The 15609-nt window shown below is 41.5% G+C and overlaps 1 protein-coding gene and 1 pseudogene across 2 annotated transcripts in view; both read left to right on the forward strand.

Annotated features, from left to right (window-relative positions):
- ZHX3 (zinc fingers and homeoboxes 3) overlaps positions 1–15609 on the forward strand; it is a 113969-nt gene that overhangs the window by 55059 nt on the left and 43301 nt on the right. For both annotated transcript variants that reach the window (XM_016219360.2, XM_016219359.2), the window contains exon 2: positions 1361–1456. The gene's annotated coding sequence lies outside the window, so the exon portion shown is untranslated. The remainder of the gene's footprint in view (positions 1–1360; positions 1457–15609) is intronic.
- Positions 1–15609, forward strand: part of LOC107542086 (N-acetylgalactosaminyltransferase 7-like) — an 88785-nt pseudogene that overhangs the window by 39877 nt on the left and 33299 nt on the right.

The raw sequence follows: 15609 nt of genomic DNA on the forward strand, positions 1-15609 counted from the left end.
TCTGCCTATGAACAGCCGTTAGTGCATTTCCTTGCACAATTTACTTAACCATTCTATGCCTTAATTTCCCCATTTGGGCAACTTCAATACTAGAATCACTTTATAGGGTTGTTATAAAGGTAGAACTAGTCAATGTAGTTAAAGCTCCCAAGCTGGCTATGTGTATGTTAAAGACATACATAGAAGGGTGGTGAAAGGTAAGTAGGACCTACTTTGCTGAGGGGTACAGTTTTTTAAAAATCCTCACCCAAGGATATTTTTTCCATTGCTTTTCAAAGAGAATAGAAGGCAACCAAACACATGGATTGGTTACCTCCCGCACTAGCCCTGACCAGAGCCAGGGATGGAGCCTGCAACGAAGGCGTGTGCCCTTGGCTGTAATCAAACCCGGGACCCTTCAGTCCACGGGACAACGCTCTACCAATGAGCAAAGCCGGCTAAGGCAGAGGTACATTTTTTGAGGGGGCAAACTTGTTTACATTCTTAGATGGTCATAGTCCCAACCCTCTCTGGTGTACCGATGCACTGTTCTGTTTGAAGTTCTGAGACCCTCTGGTATATTTTCTTTAGGGCCGTTATACTGCTGATGAACATTTTAACCAAAGAAAGTGCTTTGGGAAAGAAAGAACTCAACTGGTGTTTCAACTGCTTCCCAAGTAATTTTAAGATCGCATGAAGCATCTCTGGTGGTTTTTTGAAAACATAGTTACTGTCTCATTTTTTTCACCAAGAGTTACTGTGTGTCCATCATTGGCCCTGGGTCGAAGGGGACAATATAGGGGTAAAGGTCAGAAACAAATACAAAGATAACATAGTTTTTGGCCTGGAACTCACAGCCTAGACCATTTCGGTACCTCTAGATTCCATGCCAGGAAATCCCCAGGGCTTTGAATGGAAGAGCTTCAGAAAATAGCACATCCTTGAAGGTACGCATCCTTGAAGTTGTAAGGCCACGCGTCAGTTAATTTTATCATTTCTGCTAAGGCATCTCAGACTTAGCCAGGAGGGAGAGAGGGAAACTCACTGGTGGAAAGAGTGTTAAAATTACAGATTTTAATGAATCATCTTGTTTTGATCTATTGTCAGAGACAATTGAGTTTGCTTTATTTCTATTTATATTTTTTCAGTTTCTACTAGCCTTTTAAATTGTTTTAAATGGCTAGTTTGTATTTTAATAACCTCTTTTTTCTCTCCCCACCACCTTGGCTTTTCTGTTTGTGTATAGTTCTAGTGAAAGTGAATTAGGAAAGGAGATTGATGAGGTTGGATAACTCAGCTTCCTAGCATATACTTGCTAGCATATACTTCCTAGCATATATCTTTTTCCTCATGGGGTAATGATATGCTGCTACTTTTACAGGACTGAATTGCAACTGCAGAAGCAACAACAAGTGAACCTTTAAAGATGCACATGGAGCTGCATAAAGTGAAGAGAGGAACTGGAGAAACCAATGAAGTAAGAAAAAAGTATATTTCTCAGTCAAATAGTATGCTTTTGGGTTGTAGCATGTTTCTTGCTATAACAGTTGCCACAATACATAGTCCTCGCGTTAGCTGCCACAATACATAGTCCTCGCGTTGCTCTTAACCTTTGTAAAAATGTCGTCCTCCTCCAGTCTTTACTGCTAAGCTCTTTGACCATGTGATTAATTTTGAATTAATCTAAAAATCTGTATTGAATATGCAATTTCGGTGATTTCTTGGATCACCTAGGAACTGTTGTGTCTTAGGTTGGCCATCCGGTATTATAAAGGTAGAGTTGTGTGTGGTGTGTCTGTGATATGCAGGTTTAGTCCAAGGTCAGCTTTCAGTCTGAGTGCAGAACTTATACCTCTGTTTTATTAAACTACTGCCTTGAAAAACTAGAACACCAGTTTGAACACCAGTTTTTCAAGCTCCGTTCTCCAGGATGGGTGGCACTGCCTTCGGGAACAGGAAACATTTTTCAATGCTAAATTTAATGCTAAAAACAAAGCAGACTGGCAACTAATCAGTGTAAATAGACACAGCCTTCAGTCGATGAAATAGATGTGCCCTAGTAAAGTTTTATTATTTATTTAGTTGGGAACTCAATTTATTCTGTTATTCAGCCACTCACAGGCTTAGACTAGGGGGTGTTTCAGTGGTGGTGGTGGACATTTTTTAAATAAAAAAAATCTATTACACTGCTTTTCATTATAAAGTTAAGAGCCTTTTTCCAGTACGCTGAGTAGAAATTTTTGGAAAGAGAGCAGAGGAAATTGAGTCAGAGTCATTGGTGGTAATAGTGCTGTGGTAATAGTGCTGGAAGCTCTGTGCACAGCATCCTGACTTAGACATGGTAGCATCAATCCTTCTCCTGCTCCACAAGCCTGAGGCCACCCAGCCCATGGGAAGTTGTAGCTTACAGAACTTTCTGCCTTATGGTGGATTATAGCAGGGCTACTGTTGCATATGTAATGTATTCCAGCTTGCTCATTCTTTAACTGAGTCATCAGGTTGAATTAAAAGCTATTTAGTGGCCTTGTATATCAGTCTTCTAAACTAAAAATGGCACAAGACAAGTTTATTTGCAAGTAAACTTGTACACATATTTTCTAATGCTCATCATCATACTGAGTACTGCCTCAAATCTCCTCCCGGATAGCCTTATGGTTCCCGCTGTCCTCCAGGCTTCTGCACTGGGGGCAAAGCTGACCCCCGGGGAGGGCAAAGCCAACTTTCTGTTGTGTCAGTGCCTATACCTAGTACCTGGCAACACGGAGCTATCTTGCCTAGCTCCCCTTTACCTCATTTTCCCATTCCACTCCTACCTATCAAGGATGATGCTTTATTTATTCTACATATCATGCTTTTTCTGTTTCACCTTTAAGATCTTTTCAGATTAATCTTTCACTTTTCAAGGCACATACCATTTAACTCAGCAATTGCATTTCTAGGAATTTATCTCACATAAAAGCTCATACAGGTATGCAGGTAATCCTGTATCCCCTCAGCCTCTATTAAATCCTCATGCATGCTTCCTGCCTTATAGCATTTGGACAGAGACTCTCTCCCCCTCTCTCTCTTTTTCTAAAATATATTTTTATTGGTTTCAGAGAGAGGGAGTGAGAGGAAAAGAGGGATCGAAACATCAATGATGAGAGACTCATTGATCAACTGCCTTCGTTATGCCCCCTACTGGGGATCGAGCCTGCAATCAGGGCATGTGCCCTGACCAATAATTGAACTGTGACCTCCTGGTTCATGGGTCGACACTCAGCCACTGAGCCACACTGGCTGGCCAGAGACTGTCTCTTGCTGCCATCATTCTGTTGTGTCCATAGGACATGTCCCCCTCCAGAGGCAGCAACTCCTGCCAGTGTCTGTGGTCCTTCCAAAGTATTTTGGTTTTTCCTTTTAAAATATCTAATTTCTTTCACTTTTAAACAAGTTCCTCTAAGTTTATTTGGTTATTTATTCCTCAAGATTGTGTTTTTATTATTTTTTAATTTTTTGCTAATACTTAAAGCAATGCTTGTCCTCCTGTTCAACTAATCTTGAAGATTCTATAACTTATGTGTGAATTTATCATCTTTAATTTATGGTTGATGGTGCATTCATTATGTTTTCTGTATATAATTTATTTCTTAATTTTTATATTTGTTTCTTTTCTGTTCTATTATATGGAAATTTTTTCCTCCTTTTTCACTTTAAAACAAATTTGAAAGGTAAACAAACTTCTGAATTCTCTTAGTGCAAAAAATCACATTTGTTTCTATATTTATTTACTATTATTAGATCAAAACCAAGAACTTCCCTTTACTTCCATATACGGAAACTCAGTTTCTCCCTGGTTTGGCATCCCCTCTTCCTATTCCATATCTACCCCCATTATTTTTAACTTTGACATTTTACATTTGTTCAATGAAGAATACTAATTCTTCTGTGCTTCAGCCTGTTAGCCATAAGTATTTTACTATTCTTGATACAGTTAACAACCACCGAGGCCTTACTCTGAGTTGGACGGACACTGACCTAGGGCAGGAGACACAAAGATAAAGGCAATCTGTCCCTGCCTTCCAGGTCCCTTTCTGGTTGGGGAGGTGACGTGCATGCAGATCAACAGTGGCAAAAGATATGACATGTCATGTGTCCTGGAGACAAAGAGGGAGGGAGGGAGTGATGTTTGTTGAGTGAGCGAAGGCATCCTGGAGCTGAGTGTTAACTCACCAGTAGGGCTTTGTGAGATAATAAGCTTGAAGGTACCCAAGTTCATTGCCCTTGTTCATCGTAGCCTAACGGTACCAAGTGGCTGGAGATGAGACTGGACAAAGGGATACTGGGGCCAGATGGTCAAGCACCTTGAATGCCTGGCAAGCAAGTTTGAGTTTGTGTCCTGTGGGGTGCACCACAAAGGCTTTACAGCAGGGGAGCACCATGCTCAACTTCATTTTTAGAAACATAACTCCGTCACGTGTAGCATGAACTGTAGGAAGAAAGTCAGTTAAGCGGCTGTGGCAGTTATCCAGGTGAGAGACGATGGGAATTTGAACAAAGTGGTAGCAACGGTGATGGAAAAGAGAAGATGAGGTGTTTTGAGGCGAAATGTAAAAATTCTAGTGTCTGACTCAGGTGAGATCAGGAATTAGAGGATGACTCAGAGGGTTTTGTTTGTTTGTTTGTTTGTTTGTTTTAGGGAAGGTAATAGTAGATGGTGGAAATATTGACCAACTTATGGAGGGGGCCTAAAGTATGTGGAGGGTGTAGCAGAGACTGATTTGGAGAGAGACAGAAGAGTCTATTTTAGGACTTGCTGAATTAAGAAACTTACTTCAGGAGGTCTAGGAAAACATCTAGGAGCAGTAATATGGGTCAGAAACAGGTGCGATGTGGAGGCAGGAGATAAAGGTGTGAGACGCACTTGCCCCAAGGAGGATGTCTAAGCCATGTATAAAGCCACGTATAAAATCCTCGCTCACCCCCAGGCAGAAAATGGGGACAGAAAATAAAAGGGCTCAGCATGGCCTCTTGGCAAACACCGGTCTCCATGTGTAGGCAATAGAAAATGTACTGAGCACGGTAATACACGTCCAGTGTGGGGTGGCGAGAGCTTTTTCAGATGGCTTACTTCTCAGTAACCCTATGTATGGAAATTATTACTACCCTACTTTGCTGGCCAGGAAACTAAGACTCTAAGGCGTTGTTACCAAGCTAGTGAGTGGGATTGCAAGCCAGGCCTGGATGCACGTTGATGCTAGAAGAAGAGGTGAGGCAGAAGCAGGACAAAGTGGTGTGGAAGAGATGACTCTCTACAAAGGGCAGTGGCCATACACCCAGAAGTCCAGTAGAACAAGGAGAAGCTAAGCCACTGGTTTTTGCAACTAGAAAACTGATAGTGATCCCAGCATGCTCAGTTCCCACTGAGTACCTAAGTCAACTTGCACTGAAGTTAGAGGAGCTGAGGAAATGTATAGTGGCTGTTGACTGCAGCTCTTGGAGACAGCTTGATGGTGGAGGAGTGACAAGGGCACCTGGTCCTGGGGGTTGAAGGGGGGGGTGGCATCATTTTGTTTGTTTACAATGACAGCTTGAAGTATTCTGATTTGCTCACCTTTTTTTCTTCGAGGTCTTATATATAAATTTGTCTTGCCCTAGCTGGTTTTGCTCAGTGGTTAGAGCGTCAGTCCACTGACCAAAAGGTTCCGGGTTCAATTCGGCCAAGGGCACGTACCTTGGTTGCAGGCTCAGCCACGGTTGGGGAGCAAGCAAGCAGGAGGCAACCACTCGATGTGTCTCTCTCACATCGATGTTTCTCTCTCTCCCCCTTCCACTCTCTCCCTGAAAAAGCAATGGAAAAAATATCCTCGGGTGAGGATTAAAAATAAATAAATAAAATTGTCTTGTCTCTGGGCTTCTGTTACTAAAAAGAAAAAGCAAAAACCAAAGGTAACTCTACTGGATTCCCTTTCACATAATATGCTTTAATTTATTTCCTTGGAGTTCTTTTTATTCTCTTTTCCTACTACACATTGTTTTCAGATATTTCCAGGCTGTGTCTTAGTGACCCTCTTGGATTGTTGATTATGTGTGAGAGCCTGGGAGGCCCTCCTGGTTTCTTCTCTGTGGTCTTTCCATTCTGGAAGTGGTTTTCTTCTGGCATTTGAACCTTTTGTTCAATTCAGCTCCCTCCAGAGCTCTAATTCATGAACTGTGCCTCCTCCAGATGATACCTTGTTCTTGCATTCTTTGAAAACAGGAGAGGGTGGTGCTAGCAGTGTGCACTCTGAAACTAGGCTGCCTGAGTTCAAATCCTGGGTTTACCCGCTACTAGCTGAGTGACCTTTGGCAAGTTACTTAGTTTCTTTGTGCCTCAGTTTCCTCATCTGTAAACTGTAGGCAATAATAATACCTATTAGCAAGGGTTGTGATGAGGGTTAAATGAACCGCATATGAAATGCTTAGAATGAACAGTTTCTAATGCATGTGCTTCACCGTCATTTTGTTCTGGGGGGAAATAGTAGGAGAGATGACTGTTGCCAGATTGTCATTTGGACCACACAGATAAGTGATACATTTGCACACTGCTGGAGCTTTACTTGATAAACTAAAAATAGACAAACCCTGGGAACCAGGTGGCATTCCCTCACATTTTTAAGGAGTTCAACAATGAACAATTTCACCATGGTCCAGATGTGGCATTTGGAGTTGCAGGTGTCCACCAAATGACCTCACCTTCCCCATGACAGTGTCCAGTCGATTTTTCTTAAATACAGGCCATAAAATTTTTATTTCTACCTTACTGAATAGTTCTAAGCACTTTATGTGTATTATCATGTTTGTCATCAAATAATTGTGAGAGACACTTATCATCCTGTTTTTTACAGACAAGAAAACCAAGGCACAGAAAGGGTAAGAATTTTGCCCAAAGCTACAAAATGGTGGAGTTGGGATTTGAACCCAGGCTGTCAGTTAGGAGTCAGGGCTTCTAACCACTACGTAATGCTGGAATAATATGCCATAATGCCCATGCTATTTACTGCATGCTACACTGGCATAATGGCAGGGACTGGGCTAAGTGTTATATGTTCATCATGTTAATCTTCACAAAAATCCCATGAGGCACGTGGTTATTATTCCATAGATGAGAAAGCTGAGATTTGGTGGGCTTGAGGTTAAGCAGCTTACACTAGGCAATACTGCAGTATGTGCCTGGTGTTTACAGGAACTTGAACAAGTGGGTGTATAACAACATGGAGAGGGCGCGGGAAGAGAACTAACGTGTATTGAGTGCTTTCCATTTTGTTCTATAGGAAATACTTACCCAACACTTTATTATGAAACATTTTAAACATGCTGCAAAGTTGAAAGAATTTTACAGTGAGCAGCAGTATACCCACTACCAGGTTTTGACCATTAACATTTTACTCCGTGTTCTTCCTGGTCCTCTACCCAGCCATCTGTTCATCATATTTTTTAAGTATTTCCCCTCAGTGCTTCAGCATGCATATCACTAAGTAGAAGTCACTATGTGTGTTATAGTGTTTTTTCTTTTGAGGTAATATTTGTACATTTGTAGTTAAATTTGCAGTTAAATTTTAACTGTGCATTTGCTGAGTTTTGACAAATGCATACACCTGTGTAACCAAATACTTACTAAAATATCACTACCCAGAAAGTTGCCTCACTTTCCTTCCCAATAAGTGCCCACTTCTGCTTCCCAAAAGAGTGTCTGCTATTTTTATGTACGCTTATATGTTTTGGTTTTATTCCAAAAGAATTTAAGGTGACTCACTCAGGTCCATAAAATACAGCAAGAAAACATAAATGAGAAGTAGGTGGCAAAAAGAAACTAAGTTAGCACTATTAAATGGAGCCAAGAGAGCACCTACGATACGCCAGGTGCTTTTATAAGTAATATATTACTTCATCCTCACAAGAGTTCTGCGTAATTATTCCCAGTTTATAGATGAAGCTGCAAAGCTGTGTAGCTAATAAGTAATAGGGATACTCTTTAGCTCCAAAGTCCATGCTTTTTCTACTCTAGCCCCCCTAAAAGTAGACAACAGGTAAAATAAAAGCTTATTTTGAAAGTTAATATGGTCTCAAATAATATTTACTCAAGTATTTGTAAAATTGTGTTACCTCATTATGTTGGTAGTTTAGCTATGGGAGATGGCAAAGGTGGGAGCACTAAAATAGTCCTGCAGTATTTGTGCCTTAAGGTCAAGGTTGGCTTTGCGTTATCTCGCATAGCCCTAGAGATGGGTTTCCATGTCCTCATTAGGGTAAAAAGCAACTTTTCCAGAATTGGTGATAAAAGTGGGCATGTGCCCTGACAGGGAATCGAACCGAGATCTCCTGGATCATAGGTCAATGCTCAACCGCTGAATTACACTGGCCGGGCTCTTTTTTTTTTAATGTTCTTTTTTTTTTTTTACATTTGTTTATGAATTAGAGAGAGAGAGAGAGAGAGATGGATTTGTTGTTCCACTTATTTATGCATTCATCCGTTGATTCTTGTATGTGCCCTGACCAGGATTGGACCTGCAACCTTGGCATATCTGGATGATGCTCTAACCAACTGAGCTACCTGTCCAGGGACTTTTTTCTATTCTTTATTCCTTCCTGTTGCTCAGATATTTCTTCTTTTAGCATTTCCTTTCTATTTGAAGAACTTCCTTTAGCCATTCTTGACGGGTAGGTCTTCTAGCTATACATTCTTTTAGTTTTTCTTAGTCTGAAAATGTATTTTCCCCTCTAGTCTTGAAGTATAGTTTCCCCAAATATAGAATTCATGGTTGACAGTTCTTTCCTTTCAGCTTTGAAAATGTTGTGTTACTTTCTTCTGGCCTCCATGATTTTAAATGAGAAATTGGTCGTCATTTGTATTGGTATTTCCTTACAGGCAATGTGTTGTTTTTCTCTGCTTCTAGGGGTCTTTCTTTGTCTTTAATTATCAGAAACTTAGGTATCGTGTCTTGGCATGAACTTCTCTGGGTTTATCCTTTTTAAGGTTTCCCCAGCTTCTTGAACCTGTAGGTATATGGTTTGTTTGTGTGTGTTTTTTACCAGGTTTGGGAAATTCTCAGCCATTATCTTTTTGAATGCTCTTTCAGCCCCTCTCTTTCTATTTTCCTCTGAGACTCTAATGATATGAACATTTGATTTGTTGTTATTGTCTCACAAGTGCCTAAGGCTCTGTTCATTTGTTTTCATTCTACTCGCTTTTGTTCTATTGAATAAGTGTTATTGATCTATCTTCAAGTTCACTGATTCTATCCTCTGTCATCTCCACTCCATCTAGCAAGTTTTTATTTCTGTTATTATATTATTCAGTTCTACAATTTTCACTTGGTTCTTTTTCATAACTTCTGTTTCTTTGATAGGATTTTCTATTTTTTCACTTGATTCAAGAGAAGTTGTAATTACTTGTTGTAACATTTTTAGGATGGTTGTTTTAAAATCCTTTATAAACTAATTCCAATTTCAGATGTATCCTAGTGTTGATATCAGTTGATTATATTTTTTCACTCAAGTCATAGTTTTCCTAGTTCTTGGTATGTTGGGAGATTTCCATTTCTATTCTGGACATTTGTCTATTATGTTAGGAGATCCTGGGTCCTGTTTAAATTTTTTATTTTACCAGGAAGTCACCCCAATTAAGTTTAGCACAAAGGTTGTATCTACTTTTGTAGGCTGTGGTCCCAATGACAATTTACTTTGCAGAGCCTTTGCTGTTACTATTTTGGTCTGTTTTGCTATCTGGTGCAGCTGGGGCTCCCACTGGTCCCTGCCGGTGCTATCTAATGTGGGGAGGAGTTACCCCAGGCAATGCTGCCTGGTGCCTCTAGGTGAGAAAAGGAAGGTTCCATCCTGCTGGGATGAAGAATACTTCCTTGGGGCCCTGCAGGAAGGGAGAGTGCTTTCAGCCTGTTTTATTATCAGTGGGCTCTTGATCTATCCTTCTTGTTGGTGCTTCCAGCTGGCCTGGCATTATCAGCAGAACTCCCATTCTGTCAAGGGGGAATGATACTCCTACCTGGGTTACCTTCTGTTACTAGGCTGGGGTTTGAGAAACATTGGGCCTGGTGGCCTTTTTTGGTTGGATGGAGTGAGGACAAGGGGGTCATAAGATACCCTGCTGCTATGTTGTTCCTGTAGTCCTGGGATCCCTAATCTGTTCGCCTTCCCTTTTTTACCTTTCAGACTCCTCCTTTGGTTGCCTTTTGTGTTATTTCCAGGGTTTATAGTTGTACTTAGGAAGGAGTCTGAGGGAGAAACAAGTTACATCATCTTTGTCTGAACCATGACAGTATTCTGTGTAACCATTCGTCTTTTGGATGATTAGATTGTTTTAAATGGTGAGTACTGTAGACATCATGATGGCGGGGAGTAGAGGGGTGTGTGTAGGGGGGAGGTTGCTTCCAGCAGCCTTGGAATCTGAAAGCCTTCCTTACTCCACAGACCCATGGGCTTGGCCCTGGTTGGCTGCCCAGTCCAGGCTGTTATTCATCTGCCTGCCTGGCTGGTGATGTCAGTCCTTCATGTCTGCTTCAAAGGCAGGCATTTCTTGTTGCTCTTATGCTCATTGAATAATGCAGTAGTTTGTCACACTTTTAGTGTGATTAAAACATATTTGTAGAGTCTTTTCTTAGCCTATCCTTTTGGTCAGTTTTCTCTGTATTTTGGCAAAGATTTTATATTAAATTCAGCCATGTAAATTGTACTTAACTGTGATTCAACTATGAGATATTTAATTTTTTATGTGACTATTTCTATTTCAGGGCTATAAAACAATGACCAAGATTTTTCATAAATTAGTGTGAAATTTTTTAAAAATATTTTTCCACTTGTGGATGAGAAATTTGAGGTCATCTCAGTTCTTCCACAGTAAATGTGCCTAAAAAAAATCAGAGTGGGAAATCCTTTATATTGGAAGCCATGGGCCCCTTTGTATATTTTACAATAATAGTTTTGCACAAATAATTTCAGGTTAATATTGCGTACTATTTATTCCCACCCATTTCCTTTATTGGCTGTGACACACAGGAATTACGCCCATTGCTTGACTAACCTTTCTGACCTTTTGTTACTTGGCTATAAATTGACTTGGGTCTTTTGCAAAAACACTGTCGCTGGGGGGTGGGGTAGGGGGGTGGGGGGTAGGGGGGAGGAATCTTTTTGTTAGAACCCAGCCAATTCCTGCTTCAGCGCGGAACAGTTTGTTCTCCTGAAGAAATGAGCCAGTTCAGTGAACAGAAAAACATAGCCATAAACTGGCATCGCCAAAAACTGCGAAAGTGATTGCCCACGATCATTCCACGGAACAGGAAACTCTATAAAAAAATGAAACTTTGGGAGAAAAATACAGTTTTGAGTTTCATGGGCTTTAGGTAAATGTAATTGACTTGTTAGAGTTGTAGCCACATAAAGGGTGTGTTTTTTTTTTGAGTTCTAGCAGTCCCCAACATTTTAACATTTTAAATGGGGATGTTGTAGAATTCTCCCTCCACCTACTCTCATAGTTGCAGACTGCTGTGTAGCACGTATCCCCACATTCCAGTTGCTCTTCCCACTAGCCTGGAAGCTGCTTCTGTTCAACAATACAACCATTTCCTGATTGACAGCTCTGTGCAAGACTGAGTCCTGGGTCCACCCCCCAAAAAAGACATTTATAGTGGTCTAGTGAATTACAAGAAAACATGAAAAATAATTACAGTATGGCAGGTTCAGTAACAGAAAAATGTGCAAGACACAGAGTCAGTACTTTACAGACTGTATAGAAGTGGAGACATTAGAGTGAAGTTTAAAGACTGTCTAGGAGTTTCTAACTAGATGAGAGAAGAAGGGTATTCTGAGCAAAGAAAGGAGCTGAGGATTTGAAGAGTGAGGAGACAGCCCAGGGATTCCAGGCACTGTAAGTATAATTGCTTGGGTATAAAGTATGGAGGGAAAGGAGTGGTGGACATTGAAACCAGGGAGGGACAGGGATGGATACCATGTGTCTCAGATACCACTTGAAGCAGTTTGAAGTTATGCTGTGGGCCATGGGGGCTATGGTTAGGGCTTGAAACAGGGGGATGGGTAGAGGTGGAGGGGAAGACGAGGGTTTGTAAGGAACCAGGAGCTCAGAAAGCACCAGACTGAGGACCGTGACAGCAGGCTAAAGTGGGCAGAATTTATCCTTCAGGGAATCACTGAAGACAGTGATCTATGTGTTTTGAAAAGGCAAATGTGGTTGTGATGCATTGGACTGTATGGGGAAGTGTGTGTGTGTTTGCAGGCAATAGAGGTCACTGCATGCCAGAGGAGGAGGACAGTGCTCAGCACCTTGCACTGGGGCCACCTATGGTACTGGGGATTGCAGGGAGCCAGGAAGGAAACAGGAAGCCCAAGATTTCTGCTTAACTCTCAACATGCCCCACAAGGATGCTTTCACATATACTGTCTTACTTAATTTTCATAGTGAATCTTACACTGTATACACTGATACCATTCCCAGTTTGAAAAAGAGAATTCTGAGCTATGGGAGGTTAAATACTCCGTCTAAGACCCAGTGACCTGCACTGGGAAGTTGCCAAGTTGTGGTAGGAACTCAGGTTTATCTGACCCCAACCATAGAGACAAGCCACTTTTGAACAGCACTTGCTATAACTCAGCTGCCCAGTGTTAGCAAGTCTCAAAATGTCTTAATACTCTCTATAAGAGCTATGCCTATAAATACTGCTAATACTAATTTAATATTTAGATTTTAGTATCAATGCTGATACAATTCATATTTTTAAAGCCTATTTTTCTTTTTCTTCTTAACTTGTCATCCCATGAAAATGTCAAATACATGATTTTATTTCTTAATAGCTCACCATTTCAGAAAAATTAGTGTGGGGGAGAGCCCAACCAAATTAGCAAAAAGTATAAATGACTGAATATAATTAAAGATATGTAATTTTTTAATGTTCAAGTGAGTGTGTATGTGTAACAGCAATTTATAGTAGAATAACAAACTATGGCTTTCAGTAATTAGAGAAGCTTTTAGGACTGGTAAGAAGTTGTATGGTAACTTTTAGTAAATGTATGCTTTTAAACTTTTTTCCCCCTCACCCAAGGATATGCTTTTTATTGATTTTAGAGGGAGGGAGGAGGGGAGAGAGAGAGAGAAAAAGAGAGAGAGAGAGACATGCATTAATGTGGCCTGACCAGGGATCAAACCTGCAACCTTGGCATATCGGGACGATGCTCTGACCAACTGAGCTACCTGGACAGGGCTTTAAAAGAGATTTATTAAACAAAAACTGTCTTCAGTTAAGTCCCAGGACAAATGAATGATTCTTTTATATATATATACATATATATATATATATATGTATATATATATATCTTTATTGATTTCAGAGGGCAGCAGAGGGAGAGAGAGAGAAACACCAATGATGAGAGAGTCATTGGGGATGGAACCTGCAACCTGGGCATGTGCCCTGACCAGGAATCGAACCTCGATCTCCTGGATCCTAGGTCTATGCTCAACTGCTGAGCCACGCCCGGCCGGGCTGAATAATTCTTTCTATGAAATATTCATTCTATGGTCATGGGGTCATGAATTCCAGGATTAGGGCTAGGAGGCAGATGGGAAAGAACCAAAAACAAAGCCTGACCTACTCTGAAACAAAAATATATTTTTGGTTTATGGATCAGCCCCTGTTTAGTTAACAGAGGGAAATACTGTCCCGTTTGGGATCGAAGCCTTGAGGTTGCAGCATCAGAGTCTGTAATTATGGAATGTGGCAAGCTGCCTCTTCAGCATCTCAGTTAACCCTTCCTTTGCTTCTCAAAGTGGAACCAAAAAAAAGAGTGTTTTTGAGATAGAAAAATGCTGGAAATGTGGGAAAAGCATCTAAATCTTTTTTTTTTTTTTTTTTTTTTAAAAATATATCTTTATTGATTTCAGAGAGAGGAAAGGAGAGGGAGAGAGATAGAAACATCAATGATGAGAGAGTCATTGATCGAGCCTGCAACCCGGGCATGTGCCCTGACCGGGAATCGAACCCCGATTGCCTGGATCCCAGGTCGACGTTCAACCACTGAGCCACACCTGGCTGGGCAGCATCTAAATCTTAAGCTAAGTACGAATTATTCTTTTATGGCATCAGTAGTAAAAAAATAAAAATAAAAAAAAATTTTTAATTGCTGGGCTTTGAAGAAAAAATTAATATCTAATGTGACAGAGCTGTGGAATTGTAGCATGCTTCCCTGCCAAAACAGATTATATATAGCACAGGAAAGAGAGAGCCCTGCTTTCCTCCAGTGGCTGCTGAGTGGAGCGGGAGAAGCACTTATGTAACTGGGTGTGCTCAGTAGTGCTGCTGTAAATCCACACAGCTGGACCTCGGCTGGGCCTTTGTTCCCCTCACTGTTAACTCTTGCTTGCTCCCTCCATGGCTTTGGGGCCTATGCATGCATGGCACATAAGGAAATGAAGGAGACACAGAACCCAAAACACAGCCACTGACCATTTGGCCTAGAGGGGTAGACAGACAAGCAAGCAGCTACAGTTCACATGGAGCAAGAAGCTGTGGGTTTGAACCCAGAGGAGGCAGAGCATGGAGGAACATGCCAACCATGCCCGGGTCCTGTGGTCATCCTGGGAGGCCTCTCAACAAAGAGAAATGACTTACCTCCATATGCCTCATATCCCTTTACTATAAAAAGATGATAATACCCACACCATTTGTAGATATTAATGTGAAGCTCTGAAATAGAATGGCTATGCCATGGGCCTCACCCAGAATATGCATTTCTCTGCCTTTTTCCTGTCCTCAAACCCCCAGGCCCAATTCTACTTTTTTTTCTCTTTACTGAGCAACAAGGTCCTCTTTGTAAACCCTTGGCAGCATACCTCTCTTGACCCTCAGAATTCTCTCCTTCATCCCTTCTCCTTTTCCTTCCTGCCTCCCAGGAGTAAGCATCCTGATTCCCGTCTACTTTTCCTGGCAACAGCAAGCAGCCTGAGGGTGAGAGGTACAGGAGTGCAAGGAAAGGGTGACATTGCAGTCCTGGACACATCGCTGCTCAGTATTTTTCTTAATCCAGGTCCCCTCAAACCCTCCCAAATAGGTTTGGGAGTTCCAGGCTCCCATAGCATTCCCTTGTCTTCCTCTCCTGCTTCCGTTTACTGAAAGGAGAAGAGAGAGTAAGGGTTTGCCCTTCCCAAACAGCCTAGGCCTAGAATCCTTTTTCTCCTCTGGTAGACATTTTACTCCCAGCCAGGGTCCTGCTGGGCATTCTTCAAAGGGACCCCATTGTGGGATCACCTTTGGCTCCATTTGTCCTTATGTCATCAGAGTCCATAGCTGAGGGACCTGATGAAAGGACACTCGGTATACATGTTGTTCCCTCTCCTGCCTAGTTCATGGAATCTCCTTCTTACACTACTCTTCCCCAGCCCCCACATCCAGCCAGGCCCCAGTTGCTGGCCCACACTTCTTCATCTAAGGCAGTGGTTCTCAACGGGACATTTGGCAGTGTTCAGAGTCTTCTTTAATTGTCACAACAAGGGGGTGGGTGGGATGTACTACTGACCCCTGGTGGATAAAGGTCAGGTACATTGCTAAATTTCCTACAATACACAGGAGAGTCCCCCTGAACAAAGAATTA

This window comes from Miniopterus natalensis, chromosome 7 (assembly GCF_054644295.1).
Source record: "Miniopterus natalensis isolate mMinNat1 chromosome 7, mMinNat1.hap1, whole genome shotgun sequence".
In the NCBI taxonomy this organism is placed as follows: Eukaryota; Metazoa; Chordata; class Mammalia; order Chiroptera; family Miniopteridae; genus Miniopterus; species Miniopterus natalensis.